The sequence below is a fragment of the Balaenoptera ricei genome, chromosome 2 (assembly GCF_028023285.1).
Source record: "Balaenoptera ricei isolate mBalRic1 chromosome 2, mBalRic1.hap2, whole genome shotgun sequence".
Taxonomy (NCBI): Eukaryota; Metazoa; Chordata; class Mammalia; order Artiodactyla; family Balaenopteridae; genus Balaenoptera; species Balaenoptera ricei.
This window is the reverse complement of record NC_082640.1, coordinates 166,105,909-166,118,803: the sequence shown is the minus strand read 5'-3', so window position 1 is coordinate 166,118,803 and position 12,895 is coordinate 166,105,909. Positions and strand designations below refer to the sequence as shown.

Sequence of the window (12,895 nt, the reverse complement as noted above, 5' to 3'; positions counted from 1 at the left end):
CTAATATGTATAGAATAGATAACTGATAAGAACCAGCTGTATAAAAATAAATAAATTAAATTAAATTAAAAAAGAAAAAGAAATGAAAAGACATTGGGCCCTGGTATTAACGGGATTTTTACATTTCAGTGCTGAAAATTATGCTTCCCTGTTCCCCAAGGAGTAAAAGAAACATAGTTTGTGTTAGTATTGCAGCTACTTTGATTTTTTTGTTATTTTTTTACAAAGTAAATATTTTAGACACGTCTGCTTATGCTAGAGTCAGGGCTAAAGCAGCTCTCTTAACTCATTATCTGGTGTTTGTCGCTTATAGGAATTACTGGCCCTTTAAAAAAAAAAAGAACAGGGCAAGAGGGCGCGGCCGAGGGACTCAGGTGCCAGCTAATTCGGCTTCTTCCGGAAAAGTCACCCCAAGGCCAGTCGTATGGCATCCTGGGAAATGCAGTTTCTTTTGGGGCCGATCTCCCCTGGTAACTCCTTGCTTTTGAGCATGAGACGGACTACAACCCCCAGAGGGCCAAGTGGTAGCAGCGGGGCACTGTACACTTGCTGCGGCTGGGCGGCTAGTTCAAGTTGCCATAGCTCCGAGTCTGGGGAGAGCAGAGTCGGCTTCGTCGCTGCGTCCAGTCAGTTACAGCTTCTGGGTCACTGGTGGCCGCGGGAGCCGGGTGGGGCCTCGGCAATGATCCGGCATTAAGGACCTGGGGTCCTCTTCTGTCTCAGGTACCTGCGCCCAACCGTCCCCTTGCTCTTTACCACTTCCCTATCCTATCGTAGACGTTTTAGGTCCCGCTTCCCCTCGTCCCAGGGGTGGGGACGCCAAAGCCGCCCGGAGATCTGGGGTAGGGCCGTGGATGGGTGGTGTATGTGCTAAAGTTGGGGGAGACGGCGTGCCTGGCACCCCGACGCCCCCCTCCCTCGGCGTGGGTGTCCACAGTCAGGTCCTGGTCAAGTTATGCAGGGAGTTTGAACTTCATTGTTCTCTTTTTGAGAGCAGCTTGTCCTGCCACTAGCAGCTGTGAAGCTTGAGCTGTCAAGGAGTTTGGCCTCATTCTGGCGTGTACTTGCCTGGCCTGGGATATAATTGGACGTTTTGTACATGTTTTAGAGTCACAAAAATTTGCTACCCTTGGGAACGCTGTATCAATGATTTGTCTTTCCTATGCCAACATGGGAGTTGCCCCAGTGTCAGCTGTTTAACAGCCCCTTATTTGAGTTATTTCGTAGGAACACCTGACATTGAATTTAAGCTGCATCCTTTGTCGGTTTGATGGAGCTCAGTCACTTCCGCGGACATCTTGTAAAACCGCTTTGTAGCCTTGTGCCAAGTGTTACGTAGAGTATCTAACACAGGGCCTGGGCCATTGGGAGTGCTCAGTATTTGTTAGTTATTTTTATTAACTATACAGAGCTGTGCTAATAGAAACATAGTGTGAGCCACAATGCAAGGTGAAATTTTCGAGTACTCACACTAAACAAGTAAAAAGGAGCTGGTGAAATTTCTTTAAGTAATTGGTTTGGCACAGTAGATCCAAAATGTTTTCATTTCCACCTGTAGTCAGTATGAAACTTGAGATATTTTACATCCTAAAAAACTTTAAAAAATGTTACTAAGTATTGCATCTAGTTTACATTTATAGCACATAAGCCACATATGGCTAGTGACGTATTGGACAGCACAGATAGAAGATTAAAATTTTGGTAGTTTCATGTTGGCACAGAGAAATTTGGGGGTGTCTATGACTCATAGAATGAAGGTAGTAGCTGCTTTGTTAAAAGAGTTAAGCATGTATCATACCTGTGTCCTCTCTGCCATTGCGTGACCTCTGGGTCAACTTGAACTGTCTCTTGACTGTATATTTTGATTAAGAGAATACCTTTTTTCTTGGAGTGGTTGACAGATGTATTCCCAGATCGACTTTTTCTGTGGACAACCAGCAGTTCTGTGGATAATTTTTAGTGGATTCTTACAGACTGCTTTGAAAGGCGTCACAAAGAACTGAGAATATTTCTGTCCACAGCTCTTAAAACCAAAGGCATTTTACTTTTACTTATTTAATTGCAATACTAAATGTAGGAAGAGCTGGGCAGTTTATAAAATATTTCCTTTAGGAGTGCTAGCATGTAGTTCATTTACTGGCTTGGAAATACAGTCGGGCCATTAAATTCAGAAGTAACATGTTAATTTCATTACCTGCCTTAGTTAGTTTACCCACTGAGAGACATGCTTAGGGATAGTACCTTTGGCTAGACTTGGGCTACAGTTCACGCTGCGACATGCTCTAGCCTGCCCAAGGCATGACCAGGTATGGGCGGAAGTCACCAGTGAGGAGTATGCTGGCTGGGCACTTGGGTGTGAAGAATTCCTGTGGCTTCAGTGGGGCTTTTGCATGATCCAAGGAACATTTTCTCTGTTCTCTGACTTGATGTGATATATTCTCTGCTATGTACACAAACTGTACATAGGGTGAGCTTATTTTTGTCTTTAATTGTTTAAAAAAAATTAAGGTTGTAGGTGTGTTTTACTCCTTGTTTCATTTATCTGTAGGTGGTTTGGGGAAAGTGTAGGGGCAACCAAGATCATCCATTTGACTAGGCCTTTTGCCCTGAACCTCATGAAGAAATGATAGGAGGCAGACATATGTGCCTAAGAAGAGCACTGAGCTCAGAGGACAGCAACACAGAGCTTTGGGGGTGTGCTTTGTAAGTATGCTTCCTCCCTGAGTTTCTGAGATAACATATTTTTGCATATTTATAGTGGAAAAGAATATGGCAACAAATAGACTTTTAAGGAGCAAGAAACCCCTTTCTAACATGCAGTATCAAAATTAAATAGGATGGTTGTACATGCAGTATTACAAAAATTCAGGGGAACAAGCTAGATACCTTAATAAAAGCAATAATAATGCACCTGCTTCTATTAGGCAAGTATTTGAGAACCGATTTTGTCTCAGGCCCTGTATTAGGCACCTTTTACATGTTGTATATAATACATTTATTATCCTTCTGTTCATTTTAGAAATGAAGCAGTTGAGGCTCAGATAGGTTATTTGATTTGCTTGGATTCTGGAGCCAGAAGAGTGGTCTTCATCGCCAGGTCTTCTGACTCTAAATCCCAGTCCTGCCCACTACACAGAGGCCGCACTGTGGTCTCTGATTGCCCTCTAATAGGGTTTGATTTGCGGTTAGTATTTTTATATTGTGTACCATGTAAGCCACGTTTCTTGTTATTCATCTCTTTAAATGTTCAAAGGGTTCTATTATCTTTCTTAGTTTTTTTTCCAAGATATCAATATAATGGTCTTTATGTTATTATTGAGGTAAGAGGTAACTGTATCTGTGATTTCTATAAGTGTATGTATGCAACATAAATTGTCATTGATAATCAAGAGGATAGTGTTAACTCAGGTTTTGCATCATAGATTTAAAATTCTGGACACTTTAGCATTTTCACATTGCATTTAGATAAAGGGCACTTAAACATGTAGGGAAGACCGATTGGGGTCTTGTAATAACACTTTGTCTAAGATAAATGTGTAAAAGGTTCTTAGAATTAAAGAATATTAGAGCTGGAGGGGCCTGTTAGGATAATTTAGTCCAGAAATTTTCAACTGCAGTCTTGACACATTTGGAAGTAATATAAAAATAACCTGGAGTAGATTCACTGTAATCCATGTAATAATGTCACTGGGTTGATTCTAATATGAAATGTTTCAATATATTCATACTATTCTATAGTGTGTTTCTTTCTTGTAATAATGTACATATAAAATTTTACCTTGTCTCTTTTAACTGCTACATAGTATCCCAAATGACTAGATACATTTAATATATCCCTTATCAGTGGATTTGTGGTTTTTTTTTTTTTTTACTACTATAAATAATTCTGCAATGAAGCTCTTTTACCTACATCTACATCTAAGAGTATACATACATCTTATACATACATCTGCTTTTGTTTTCTTAGGGAAATAGTTATAGAAGTAGAATCTCTGGGTCAAAACATGTGCATATTACTTATTTTTACTTGCCAGATTGTTCTCTAGAAAAGCTATCCTAGTTAATATTCTTACAACAAGGTGTGCCCTTGGTGGTGAGAACTTTTTTTTCACAGGTACAAAACAGATAAAAAAGAATATCATTATTTTAATTTGCAATTCTCTAATTAGCGAAATAGAATATATTACACGTATTCTGTGAATTGCCTGTTTATCCTGTGCACCTTTTACTACTGGAATGTTCTTTTTTCTATTTTTTTAAAGAGATGATGAATTCTTTGGTTTTCATAGAATCCAAATATTTTTCTGAGTTTTTACTTTAGTTCTTTAACCTTGTTTCTGGTGTCTTATTAATAATTATGAATGATCCTAAGAGGCTTATCAGGTCTTTATCAGATATTAGCACCTTCCTGAAATTCATATAATCCTTGATGTATATCTGTACAATACTGGTACTTGGATTGTGTGGGAGATGGGAGTATTTGTGGTTACATGAATCCATTTAGCTGATGAACATTTAAAATCTACTTTATGCACAGTGTTTGCCATGAAACAGGTACTCATGACTGAATGAGCTCATAGATGAATGAATAGGTGAATTAAGGCTAAGCCTGAACTAGGCTTTTAGTGAAGACAGACTTCTTGGAAGAAGTGAACTCTGATTATTATTTTAAAAAAAGAGGGACTTCCCTGGTGGCTCAGTGGTTAAGAATCTGCCTGCCAGTGCAGGACACGGGTTCGAGCCCTGGTCCGGGAAGATCCCGCATGCCGCAGAGCAACTAAGCCTGTGTGCCACAACTACTGAGCCTGCACTCTAGAGCCCACGAGTCACAACTGCTGAGCCTGTGCTCTAGAGCCCACGAGCCAAAACGACTGAGCCCGTGTGCTGCAAATACTGAAGCCCACGCGCCTAGAGCCTGTGCTCCACCACCGCAATGAGAAGGCCGCGCACCGCAAGGAAGAGTAGCCCCCACTCGCCGCAACTAGAGAAAGCCCGCGTGCAGCAACGAAGACCCAACGCAGCCAAAAATAAATAAATAAATTTATTAAAAAAAAAAAGTTAAAAAAATAAAAAAAGAAGAGATAATTTTATAGATTGTAGGAAGAAGGAAGAAGCTCGATGGTGGGAGAGTGAAGGCTTTAAAATGGCAAAAATGGGTTAGCTTATGAGTGGCAATTGGTACATTAAAACAGTACTGAGAATGGACACAGATAGTAAAGAGCCTAGGTAATTTGGAGTGTGTAGAGCTTTATAGTACCGATAAATAATAATTGAGGAATGTAGGTAGCTGCAAATAGCAATGAGAAAGTGATTTGCAATAATTCAAGCAAACCTAGGTTTGATTCAGTTATAAGTTTTAATGCATTCAAATGAATTTGAAATGATTATCCTTGTTTACTCTAAAGACATATCAAGTATTCATATTTATACTATTTTGCAGTTCAATCCATATTGTCTGAGGACTTAAGATAATTAATCTAGGCTATTTACTGCAAAAATTATTTCATCCAACAATTATTTAATTAGAATCACCAATTGCAAAGTTCTGTACTTTGAAATTTGTCTCTGGATTAATCAGACAGTGTAATAAGGAGAATTTAATTGTAAATTCATTAAAAAATATTCCAGCTACACACCAGGTGCTATGCTCGGTGTTGAAATACAGCCATGAACAAAGTAAATGGAGTCTATGATGAGATTTAGAGACTAGAAGGGAGACAGACAAGTAAACAGCCAGTTAGCTATGTCTGGGCTGTGAGGAGTTGGTGTCCAAGGTGGGCTCTTGGCCCAGGGTTAAGGTGGGGGCAGTGAAGGAAGGCTTTCTAGGGGAAGTTTCCTCTGAACTGAGATTTGAAGGACAAGTAAGAGTTAGCCAAAGGAAAAGGAGTGAAAAGAATGTTCTGGGTGGTGAATCCAGCATAGGTATGATGGTGAGATGAGCATAACATATTTGAGAAATTGAAAAAAATTCTGTGGCAGGAATAATTACATATTATGGACATGTTTAATTATTGTCTTGCTTTAAGTATGGAACTATAAGTATGCAGACAGAGAGAAGGTCACTTCTGGCTGGAGATGGAAGGCTTCGCTGAGATTGTATTATTTGACCTTTACCTGGAAAGATGGGTGGAATTTAAATAGGTGGCAGTGGCCGACAGCAGACGACATTTCAGTCAGACCTAATGACATTAGTGAGGGATGGAAGTGGTAGGAGAATAGCTGGTGTAATAGCTAAATGTAGGCCTTATATTTTCTATGGTTCTTTCGTTAAGAGAAGGGTGGCTTGATTAGGGTCTTGAATTCCTGATTCAAGAACCTAGACTCAATCACATGGGCAGTGGAGTGTCAGTGAAGGTTGGAATGGATAGAAAAAGACTCAGAGAAACCATTATAGTGGCTAGTAATGAGTTAAGAAAAGTCCTGAATTATGAATGGTGCCGGTGGTAATGAGAAGGGATACATACATAGTTAGGAATCTGGGCCTTGAAGAAAGGCTCACGACTCGGCTCTGCTGTTGGAAGCTGTGTAACCTTGGGTCCCTTACCTAGCTTCTTTAAGCCTCTTATCTACATATAATGATGACAATGGTACTTACTTTGTAGGGTTATTTTCATATAGCAAGCTGTGATGTTAGAGCATTAGCTATTCAGCATTATTATTTCAACTTCTGTTTTTTGAAAGTTTTTGAAATTGAGGTTCTTAACTGGAGTTTACGTCCATGTACTTGCAGTAATTCAGTGTTTCAATGTAGCTGGTTTTATATGATATTGAGCTGTATTTTATTATAGTTGGATTCCTTTCTAATTCTATATCTTTAAAATTTTTATGTATACATTTAAAAATATTAAAGGAAACAGTTCATGGTACAAAGAATTACAATCACCTTTTAAAAACAAATTATAAGTTTTTATTATATCTTAGAAAGAATATACACATCATTCTTTTTACCCACTTTAAAAATTAAGAATAAAAAATACCAAACTCTTGAGTAAGCATATTTCTAAGTACATTAAAAATTATTCCAGTTCATTATTATAGAAGAGTTAAAGGGAGAACTAAAGATATGAAGTAAAAGAAGAGTGGGGGAAGAAAGAAATATGGGGATTGAGAAAGAGTGGAGGAAAAATATTAATGATACTTTTTTTTTTAAGTTTAAGGCTTTAGGATATGATTTCTGGAAAAAAAAAAAAGGGAATGCTTTTCGGCTTGAAAGAGGTTGTAAATATTCCTAATACGAGACAGGATTATTTAAAACTCATCTTAAAATAGCTGTAGAAAATTGGATGTATAGCAGATTTACATAGTTAATACTTTATTATTGTATACTGTATTCATTATATAAACCTTTAGTTCTGAATAAATGGGTACATATGGAATAGTTTGGCCTTAAATGCACTGGTTGTGTGTGTATGGTGGGGGGAATGGATCTTAAGAAATATAGTAGGGAAAGACAAAAAAACCCCTAGACATTTCAGTGATTGGGCAATGTATTTGGAATTTACACAGTTCTTTTGCATCTAAGAATGCTGTGGAAAAGGCACTGGCTTAGAGACACAAGATCTAGGTTCCAGTTCTGTTATTGTAACTTTTTATCAAAGCAATCATGGATAAGTATTTTACTCAAAACTTTGTTTTCCTTTAGCGACAAAAGTAAAGGGTTGTAATTATACCAACTTTATAGGATTCAAGTGGAGATCAAAAGGGAAAATGCTAATGAAAATTCTTTGTAAGCTATAAAGCAATATGCAAATTTAAGGTATAAATAGCAATAAGAAATATTTCCCTTTCTTAAAATTTTTAATGTTGTTTTGTTCACTAGGAAAGTCGAGAGGAGTTTCTGTTTCTACTTGAAAAACTAATAGGAAGAAAACAAATAAGCTTTATAATACACTTAAGAAATAGTATGTTTCTTTTGAAAACCTTAATGTTACAGGGAATAAATAAATAGCCCCAACTGATATTTATGATTACTTTCTCAAAAATTGGTGGCCTGTCACTTGTTATGTCAATTGTTAATGCTCATTTTGTGCATCCTAATATGAACCTGTCCTTTTTTGCTTCTACGGTTAGAAGAGTCTGAAACCAACATGTTTTCTCAAGGAGAGCAGGCTCGAGAGGAAACGTCAGGAAATTAACCATCTTCTGAACCAAATCAAATGACTTACTAGTAACCTATATATATCAGTTGACCTTTACTGCATAATAAATAAAACCTTGCCTGTATACAACAGTACACTTTAATTGCTTATCTTGGCTAGACTCGTTTGTTTGAGCTCAGCTGTCCGGTCTTCCGGCTGATCCAAGCTGGAAGCCACTGGGGCAACCATGTATCCCACACCTTCCGGTGGGATAGCGTGGGCGTGTCCTCATGGTGATGGAAGAGTTGTGGGGGAGTAGGTTCCAGTGCGTAATCCCATTTCAAGCATCTGCTTGTGCCATGTCAGCGAAAATCCAATTGGCCAAAGTAGGTCAAATAGCTGAGCTCAGAGACGGGGGGTAACTCTACCTATGGTAGGAGGGCAGTGCATCTTGGGAGGGGTGAAGAATTGGAGCCAAATTATGCAAGGTACAACACTGTGTTCTGCATTTCATTTCTTCTATATACAATAGTGCGAAAACATTCTAAGTAGTTTGCTGAAAATCAAGTCCTTATGCTCAATGCTTGTATCTCGTTCTGGTTTTACAGTGTATAGGCATGGCTAATATCGAAGCTGTATTACTCAATTTCCCTTCTGGTCTGTAGAGGAAAGCATTATCTTTCGAGCATTTAACCTTGATTAATTCTTCACAGTTGAATTGCTCATTTTTAACTGGAGAATGAGGCTGATAAACTTCCTTTGTCTTGGTTCTTTATCCAAAGTAGGGTTGCAAACTCAACTGCTAATTGGGTAACACGTTGCTGAAGCAGGCCCAGTGGGGACTGCAAAGGGCAAAGGGCAAGAGGAAGGTACATGACTAACTCCAGGGCAGCCACTATTTACGTCTGTGTTGCCATGGGAAAATCCATCCCCAGTGTTGCCAGATCTTTGGATTTTTCAAGAGAAACTGGAAATTAGATTTTTTATGTGAAGTCTCTTTGTTTTCAAATTAAGGTTTTAAGGTAACACAATGAGTGTTATTTTAAAATACCTATTGGTTGGCTGGATTTGGTCTATAGTTCTCCACTTTTCATCCTCTGATTTAAACAGAATGGTGTTAGAAACTCGGGGATCCTAGCTCTGTCTTTGCCCAGGCTGATGTCTTGCCCAATCTGGAACAGTTTGGACAATTATCAGGGGTTGCCTGCACCCCTAGAGGGCTGCATTATTGTCTGCTGTTTTGGGAATAGTGCAGTTTGTATTTATTTTTTATCTGTCAGCAAATAGAGAGAGTACAATTCTAGGGCTGAACTACAAGTAAGAAATCCATTCTGTTTGCTAGCGTCCATTTCTCTCTGTTTTCTTTTTTTTTTCTTCTCTTGGGTTTTTGTTTATTGTTTTTTATCTTGACATGTTTTAATTTAATTTTTTAAACTGCCGCATTTCTTTTAGAAGTATGTGTAGGTGTAAGGGTCTAGAATATCTGTGAGACAGGGAAAGAGTTGTTAAGTAACTTTATTTTCTTTTAAAACTGCACTAATTTTTAACACCTGGCAGATATATACTCAAGCAGCTACTAGTTTTATCTCCACGTCTGAGTAAACAGTCATTTTGTATGCCACATAGCCTTTTCCGGAAATGCCCCTGCCCCCTGCTTGATGGGTCCTGGTCCATGCGACTCTGCCCTCTTAACTCCAGCAAGGGGAGCATAATGGAGCCTGGGGGCTGAGTCCTCCTGGCACCATCCATGGAATAGAGGTGTGTGTGTGTGAGAGAGAGAGAGGAAGGGAGGGAGGGAGGAAGGAGGAGAGAGGAAGAGAGGAAATGGATGGCAACAACAGGAATAAGTGGAACATACAATAAAAAATCACATCTAGTGTATTTGGAATATTAGTATATGTATGTTAGTATGCCTATATATTTAATTCTGTAGATCAGAAGGTCTTAACTGGGAATGATTTTACTCACCCACCCCATCCCTGCCCCAGGGGATATTTAGGAATATCCGGAGACAGTTTTAAATCCATGCCCTGGTGGAAGGATGGGAGAGCTCTGCTTATTTGTCTCTTCTCTAGTTCCTCTGAGACAGATGTTTTTTAACTGAATCTCGTTTCTTTGTCTCATCCATCTGTCAAACTTCTTCTCATCCTTCCAGATGGGTGGAGAGATCCTAACCTGGCTCCCCGGGCATTTTGTCATATGACTTAGTTCACCGTATATAGAACTTTTACAAGTCTTTCTCTCCCATCACGGACTGTGACTTACTTACTTTCATCTTTCATTTCTGATGTAGTGACGATTCAGTAAATGATGAATGCACGAATCTGTTGTACCTCTTTGATTCTGTTCCTGTGGCTTATATTATCTCCTGACTTAACTGAGAACTAGCTACTGAACTGGACAGTTGACTTGGGTCTTTTTTTGTGAGGAGACTAACAGTCCTCATTATATTTAATTTTATTCCCCAACAAAAGGTAATAAGTTCAAATTGTAACATCACAATAAAACATTTAATTATTCAGGAGCAGGGCAAGACACATTATAATTAGCTCCCTCTTATGCGTCCTCATATAGGTGGTAATAGATGCCGTTGAGTAGCCCAGGCAGTCTTAAGCTAAAGATTTGGCGTGAGGTCTCAACCACTCTGTCACTTTGGAAAATGTCCCCGCCACATGGAGCTGGCCTTGGGTTGTGGGCAGGTGATGACTTGAGGTTTGGTGTTCTTGATTCACTGTCAGTCCAGTGGATCTCCTCCAAGTGCCAGCTGTGTTAGAGTTCTGGGCCTTGTGGTGTCAACAGTGAATACGTAGAGTTGATGCCTCCCTTCATGGAACTTACATGAGGACTGGAACAAAATCCACACTTCTCTCAGCCTTGAAGCTCTCCATGCGCTGTCCCTAGCCTGCTTCTCAGACTTCATCCCCTGCCACCTTACTCCTTGCTCTCTGTGCTCCTGCCTTTTGCTGTTTCTCAAACCTGCCAAACTCCTTCCTGCTTCACGTGCTCTGCATTTGCTCTTCCGCCTGTCTAGAATTCAGTTCCCCCCAGATGTCCGTGTGACTGGCTCCTTCTCATCATTAAGTTCTCTGATTAAGAGACCCCTGTCCTGACTACTTTTCTCTAAAAAAGCTCTCCCAAACCCAGTTACTCTTAAATATTCTTTTTTTCAATTTTAGTTTTACTGGAGTATAGTTGATTTACAATGTTGTGTTAGTTTCTGGTGTACAGCAAAGTGAGCCAGTGATACATATACATATATTCATTCTTTTTTAGATTCTCATATAGGTTGTCACAGAATATTGAGTCAAGTTCCCTGTGCTCTACAGTAGGTCCTTGTTGGTTATCTGTCTTATATATAGTTGTGTGTGTGTGTGTGTGTGTGTGTGTGTGTGTGTTCATCCCAAGCTCCTGACTTATCCCTCCCTGCCACGTTTCCCCTTTGGTAACCATAAGTTTGTTTTTGATATCTGTAAGTCTGTTTCTGTTTTGTAAATAAGGTCATTAGTATCTTTTTAAAAAAAATTTGATGCCACATATGAGTGATATCATATATTTGTCTTTCTCTGTCTGATTTACTTCACCTAGTATGATAATCTCTAGGTCCATCCACATTGCTGAAAATGACATTATTTCATTCTTTTTTATGGCCGAGTAATATTCCATTGTATATATGTACCACATCTTCTTTATCCATTCCTCTGGTGATGGACATTTCGGTTGCTTCCATGTCTTGGCTTTTGTAAATAGTGCTCCAGTGAACATTGGGATGCATGTATCCTTTCGGATTCTCTGGATATGCCCAGGAATGGGATTGCTTGATCATAGGTAGTTCTATTTTTAGTTTTTTAAGGAACCTCCATACTGTTCTCCATAGCAGTTGTGCCAATTTACATTCCTACCAACAGTGCAAGAGGGTCCCTTTTTCTCCACACTGTCTCCAGCATTTATTGTTTGTAGACTTTTTGATGATAGCCATCCTGACCCGTGTGAGGTGATACCTAATTGTCATTTTGATTTGCATTTCTCTGGTAATTAGTGATGTTGAGCATCTTTTTGTGTGCTTTTTGGCCCTCTGTATGTATTCTTTGGAGAAATGTCTATTTAGATCTTCTGCCCATTTTTTAATTGGGTTGTTTGTTTTTTTGACATAGAGCTGCATGAGACGTTTGTATATTTTGGAGATTAATCTCTTGTTGATCTCTTTGTTTGCAAATATTTTCTCCTATTCTGTGGGTTGTCTTTTCATTTTGCTTATGCTTTCTTTTGCTGTGTAGATGCTTTTAAGTTTAATTAGGCCCCATTTGTTCATTTTTGTTTTTATTTTCATTACACTAGGACAGTGGTCCCAACCTTTTTGGCACCAGGGACCGGTTTCATGGAAGACAATTTTTCTATGGACCAGGGCGGGGGGGATAGTTTCGGGATGATTCAAGCGCATTACATTAATCTGCACTTTATTTCTATTATTATTACATTGTAATATATAATGAAATAATTATACAACTCACCATAATGCAGAATCAGTGGGAGCCCTGAGCTTGTTTTCACTTGCCACTCACTGATAGGTTTTTGATATGAGTCTGCAAGCAATTGATTTGTTATGGTCTCCATGCAGTCAAACCTCTCTGCTAACGATAATCTGTATTTGCAGCCATTCCCCAGTGCTAGCATCACTGCCTCAGCTCCACCTCAGATCATCAGGCATTAGATTTTCATAAGGAGCGTGCAGTCTAGATCCCTCACATGTGCAGTTCACAGTAGGGTTCACACTCCTATGAGAATCTAATGCTGCCGCTGATCTGACAGGAGGCGGAGCT

General features: G+C 39.1%; 1 protein-coding gene across 2 annotated transcripts in view; it reads left to right on the top strand.

The window, feature by feature from the left end:
• The first annotated feature begins 588 nt into the window (after positions 1–588).
• Positions 589–12,895, top strand: part of CEP128 (centrosomal protein 128) — a 428,617-nt gene continuing 416,310 nt past the window's right edge. For both annotated transcript variants that reach the window (XM_059915805.1, XM_059915804.1), the window contains exons 1-2: positions 589–723; positions 2,549–2,703. The gene's annotated coding sequence lies outside the window, so the exon portion shown is untranslated. The remainder of the gene's footprint in view (positions 724–2,548; positions 2,704–12,895) is intronic.